Consider the following 5,834-nt stretch of genomic DNA (forward strand, 5'->3'; position numbering starts at 1 on the left):
CTTTCCCTGGCACCTTGTGTCCCTGGTTGCACAGCTCTGAACCCAGTGAGGAATCAGCTTCTCATGGAATGACACAGGCTCTACCCAGTCCTCATGCCTGCTCTCTAGGCAAGTTTCAGCTCAGTCTCCCCTGGCTGGGGCTAAGCCTCTGACCCCTCTCTCCAGGGCTGGGGTTGGTGGCTCCCAAGCTTCTCCTCTTCTTTTCCCTCCCTCAGCTTTTTTTGGCTTAGTAGCAGCCAATCAGAGTCCCAGGTTTGCAATGTGGGCTCTGGACACAATTCAAATGCTCCAAGAAAAAGCATGCAGCTGCACTGCATACTCAGCTGTCTGGTAAAGCTTATGCACTCTTTGCAAAGTTGCCGCCCTTTTCTTGCAGGGTCCTTAAACACAGCTCACCCACTCCGCTTGCAGTCAGGCAAGCTTTGCACCTGTTACATGTGGATGCCTCAAAAGATAGGTAAAGGCTTACGAGGTGCAACTGGTGCACCTATGTTTCCACTCCCCAGGACCCTCCAATGTGGCATCCACCAATACGCAGCCCAAAGCCATTGTTATCTCTGAGCTGACTGGGGCAGGCTCCATTTCACAGGAAACCTGATGCATGTGACTAGATTGCTGTGTATCTGGGAGGTGACACTGGACAACTAAAATATTCTAAGACTGGGGAAAAACAAACACAAACCCTGTCCTCGTCCTGATTCCACACCTGTTCCAGCACCTCCGTATTTCTTTTATGCAGTGTGACACACAGTAGGGAAATGTAAAAGTTAAATGAGTTAAACAAGAAATGTTTTTTATGACTTGGTGGTCCATCTGCTTGGCTGACTCTCAGCTACACCAGCGCTTCAGTCTCCTCTACCTTTCCTGTGTCGCTTGGTTACCAAGGCTCCGAGAAGAAAATGTGCTGATAAGCAGGTCAACACGTGGCACACAGGAGGTGACATCCCATAATGGGCATAATTACCCTTAATCAGAGTGCCTCACTGAGCAGGCAGCCCGTGTCTACTTATTTATGCTATCCTTTCCAGTGAGATGAGGAACATTGCTTTATGATTTTGAGCTCATGCCATGAAGTGTATGATTTCCTGAACTAATGCTGCTTTTTACAACAAAGCCCAGTGCTGGTACATTACATCCACAGAAACAATCCACATAAGTGACCTTGAGAGATGTTGCATTCATTTTTCTTTCTGCATATTTTTGTGATGGATTTAATGTTCAATAAAACTGAAAGAAAAACAGCATTTGAAACCCAAGCAATTTGTACAGGTGCCAGATGCTGCAGAAAGGGTTCAAGTCTGATTTCTGCACTTTGTTCAATCCATTCATATCAAGACTGATGTAGTGGCTCCATCCTTCTTCCTCTGGGCTGAGAAGTGGAATTATTTTTCACAAGTTTCTTTTCTTACAAGGGTTTCAGTGAAGCATAAAAGGCAAGTCCCAAGTAGAATAAACAAAGCCACATATTTGCTGCTTAGTCTGTTTTTTTATTTTCAGATATATCTATTTTTTAATTACTGCAGTTAGAACAGCAAGAGTTGATTAAGATTAATGCTGATTAAATACCAAGAAATGGACAGGCTTCGGTGGTAATGTTTCAAAATGGCATCAGTTATCACTAATGTTAAAAATCTGAGGTGGATATTGTGAGAACAAATCCCTCTAATGGCCACAGTTCAGCAAAGCACAAAGAGCATGCTTAACTTCTGAAGTTTGCGGGGCTTTTAATCACACTGTCATATGGGTTCACATGTCAATGTCTACACTGCAGACCTATGGCTCCTGTTTGCCTACTGAAAATGTTACACATATTTGGGTTTCATCTTTAGAACAACAGCAACATGGCCAAAGAAACCTCAAATAGCATGGGCTAAAAAGAGAAAGAAGCCACAAACATTTTGTGATGCTATCTCTAAACCTAGCCTCATCAATATAAGCTAGCCAAGCTAAAATACCCCAAACGTTCCTCAGAATACTTCAGTGTTCCAGAATGCAGCAATTGGCTCTGGAAAAGGGTTTAGGGGAAAATCTATTTTGCAGGGATGAACATACAATCAGTAGGTGCAGCATAAAATAGAGGGAAATACATGTAAGAAATCTTGCTATCTAAGCCATACAAGAGGACTTTAACCTGAAATCTGCATATGTCTGATATTTTCTGAATCCATTTACAGACTTTGGCAACTCACCAAGGAATTTAATTTCTTGAAAAATATCTTCGTAATTCTACTCATAAATGGGTAAAATAAAGGTGGCTCCTTTCTCCTATGTCCCCGAACACACAGACATGACTGTTCAGAGTATGGTATCTTGAGGCAGGAATAACAAAGCCAGTGTCATGATACATCTGGATGAAATGCAGCAAGATATCCCAAAAGTAAGGCTGCCACCTGCCTCCAGTGTCCTCTACAAACCTGCCAGCTCTGTGATCCCAATGCACCTCTGACAGCAACAAAAGTAAAAACTGATTATTTCAGTCACATGTGAGCAAAATTTAGGACAAAGATGGAATGGGTGCACAGGACCCAGCATGGAGGCTAGTATCTAACACAAGGGTTGATTTGGCCTGTGATATGTCCTGCTCATATAAATTCAATATAAAACAGTAAAAATCAGCGATGTAAAGCTCTCCCATACATTTGGCTCTGAGCCCCTGCTCAAAACTCCAGTCAAATAAGATGAAATTCTAGAGACACAGAAAAGAGGGCAGGGGAAGAAAGGGACATAGTGATGAAAATAGTGGAAATATGGCATGGGTGACTGGTGCCTCTTGAGTTAGGGTGGGCACATGTCCCCCCTGACACCAGTCAGCGACTGGGGGGGTCCCTTGGCAGCTGATTCCACTGACCGGGGGACGGGGTCCCCTGGCAGCCAATCCCACTCACCTAAAAGTCCCTCAGCCACTTCCAGAAGCGGTGTGGTCGCTTTTGCTGGAGGCCCCGCTCCCTGGCTGGCATTCACAGAAGGGGCACTGGTGCTCCTGCCTGTCCCCCTGCCCCCCGGCTAAACGGGGAGTGTGGCCTGACAGGGGATGCACCAGCGCTCTCAGGGGGTGCATGTGTAACCCCATATGCATCACCACCCCCTATGCATCACCACTGAAACATGGAAAGGGCCTTTCCAGAGTGAACAGCCTCCAATTCTCCTCACTGACTTGGGCACCCTGACTCAGTAAGGCATCCAGTACCCTCAGGATACAGGCTCCAGCTGTCAGTTCCTTTGTTTTACATTACAGCCATAGGCCGAGGTATAAAGTGACCCCTGCTCATGTGTCCATTGTGCATTTCTTGGTCCTAAAGGTCAAACAATTACAAACAAAGGAAAAGCCTACTACCTTCATTTTTTGCCATTCCCACCTCTGAAGCAAGTCCTGGTCCTCTCCTGTTCCTCAGCATGGTGCTCTAAAATTTTTAAAGAGCCAACCTTCTATTAAAGGATTATACACCAGAGTCACAATTAGTTATTAACAATTTGACATTTGATACAATCATTTAATCAGGAACAAAACATGTAATTCCTGAAATGATTTTCATAGCAGTTGAATGAGTTGGGACTCAGTTACTTATTAGTAGATTAAAATACAACTTGCTAAGAAGAGAAAGACACAATTTTAAACACCTTTGAAACATGTAAAAAATAAATAAGCAGAACTTTTCTGAGGTGCTTGTGGGCGCATCTACACCTGCATTAAGGCACTTTTTCTAATGTGCATTAAATTTAGTACCTCCAGTGTCATGTACTAAACAAATGCACATTAGGCTGCCTTAATGTGCAGTAGCAAATTTGTATGGTTTTTAAGTGATGCTTAATGTGCAGTAGCTTATTTTACTGTGCATTAGGATAACTGCATGGTTTTTTTACATGACGCTTTAATGCACAGTAAAATAGGTTACTGCACATTAAAGTGTCCATGTAGATGCATCCTGTGTGAATTTCAAGTTTCAGTCTGTTTTCTACAGGGCAGGTTAAGAGCCTGGAAAAACAGCAAGGAAGTTAGGGCTGTGCAAAGCTTTGGTTCCTGATTTGATTCAGCGGAGATTTGGTCTGATTTGGTGGCCGAATCTCCAAATCCAAAATGAATCAGAGGACCTTTAATCTCTCCAAATTGAATTGGAACTCTCTGAATCGATTCAGAGAGATTTGGAGATTTGGACATAGAGACAGTTTTAAATGTTTTTTCTTCATACCATTAGGTAGCAGGGGCTCATGAATGCTGTGATACTGGGGCGCATGGAACGTTCCACAGGAGCATGGGGGGCTCCCTAGTATGCCTGGCAGCAGACCTGGAAGTGGACCAGAAGGATGTCTGGTCCACTTCTGGGTCCACCGGGAAGCATGTGGGGGGCCCCCCGCATCCCCCCAGCTCGGTGACTGGTGCCTCCTGGGTCTGGGGGGCGGGGGACACCCAGGGTTCCCCCATGGCTGATTGCTAAGCCAGAGAATCCCCTGTGCACTCCCCAGCTGACTCAAAAGTGGACTGGAAGTACTTCTGCTCCACTTCTGGGTTCACCAACGAGCACATGGAGGGGCCCCCTGCACTCCTGTTTGACACTCCATACACTCCAGCATTGCAGTGTTCATGAGCTGTGCCTGCTACCTGAAGGTATGTAGAAAAAACTTTTAAAGCTTCAGATTCTGAATGGGACAAATCAAATCAGGGACATTGATCTGAATCAATGAAGCGAATCTCTGTCCCTGATTTGGGCTGAATCTGAATTGAATTGGGACCGCTTTGCACACTCCTAATGGAAATGTGTTTGTGATAGCCTCTTTTAGTGCACAGTAGTGCTGAGCAAAACAGCACTGTTTCATGTCATCTTCCATTTTGCCACTTCAAAGGGACAGTGTTTCATGTCACTGTTTCAAAGCACTGTTCCATTTTGTTTCGTCGAAACTGTTTCGCTGTTGTTTCAACACGTTTCAACGTTTTGCTGATAGGCTATAATGGGGAATCATGAAAATGCCTATAACTTTGTCATTTCTTGCCTGATTCAAATGAAAATTGAATGGATGGTAGTCCCTTCTGAGGACCTGAAGCCTGCCAAGTTTCAAGGAGATAGGTATAGGGGTTTCTGGGAAACTGCACCTCAAACAGTTCAAACCAAAACATCACTTGCTGGCAGCGGCAGCCTGCTGTCATCCTGTGGGAGATCTGGGGACCCGCACCCCCTGGGAAGGCTGAGGGGCTGTGCTGGACTCTTCCTGGGAGCCACAGGCCTCTGGATCTGTGCACAGGATGACAGCAGGCTGCCGCTGCTGGCTGCCTCCAGTGCTCATCACAGCCCGCACCAAGCGCCAGGAAGACTGGTGCTGCCACTGGCCCCAGCTGGCAACAGCAGCCTGCTGTCATCCCACATGCAGATCTGGAGGCTTGTGCCCCCTCGGAGGGCTCTGGGGCTCTGCTGGACTCTTCTTGGGGGGCACACTGGATGACAGCAGGCTGCCACGGCCAGCTGAGGCCTGCACCAGAACTGGGTTCTTCCCAGCACTCGGCGTGGGCTGCAATGGGCAGATGGGTGCTGACGCTGGCCCATGCCCCCCAGATCTGGGGGCCCATGCCCCCCAGGAGGAGTCTGGCATAGCCCCACAGCCCTCCCAGGGGGCATGGGCCCCCAGATCTGCATGCAGGTTTTCAGCAGGCTGCTGCTGCCAGCTGAGGAAATAGCCCAGAGCCATTGCCATCACCAGGGACCTGAACATTCCCCCAGCTCCTGGTTTAATTCCCCAGCCCTCCCCGTATTGGATTCCCCCAGTTCTCTGATCACTTCCCCCAGCTCTCTGATCATTTCCCCAGCTCTTCCCAGGGGATGTGGGCCCCTGGATCTGTGTGCTGG

General features: G+C 46.9%; 1 long non-coding RNA gene across 1 annotated transcript in view; it reads right to left on the reverse strand.

Moving 5' to 3' along the window:
• Positions 1–2,614: 2,614 nt before the first annotated feature.
• LOC112551544 overlaps positions 2,615–5,834 on the reverse strand; it is an 84,889-nt gene continuing 81,669 nt past the window's right edge. The window contains exons 3-4 of the long non-coding RNA XR_003095844.1: positions 3,335–3,401; positions 2,615–2,686 (exon numbers count right to left, since the gene is read on the reverse strand). This is a non-coding gene — a long non-coding RNA (uncharacterized LOC112551544). The remainder of the gene's footprint in view (positions 2,687–3,334; positions 3,402–5,834) is intronic.

Source organism: Alligator sinensis, unplaced genomic scaffold, assembly GCF_000455745.1.
Source record: "Alligator sinensis unplaced genomic scaffold, ASM45574v1 scaffold433_1, whole genome shotgun sequence".
NCBI classification, from domain to species: Eukaryota; Metazoa; Chordata; order Crocodylia; family Alligatoridae; genus Alligator; species Alligator sinensis.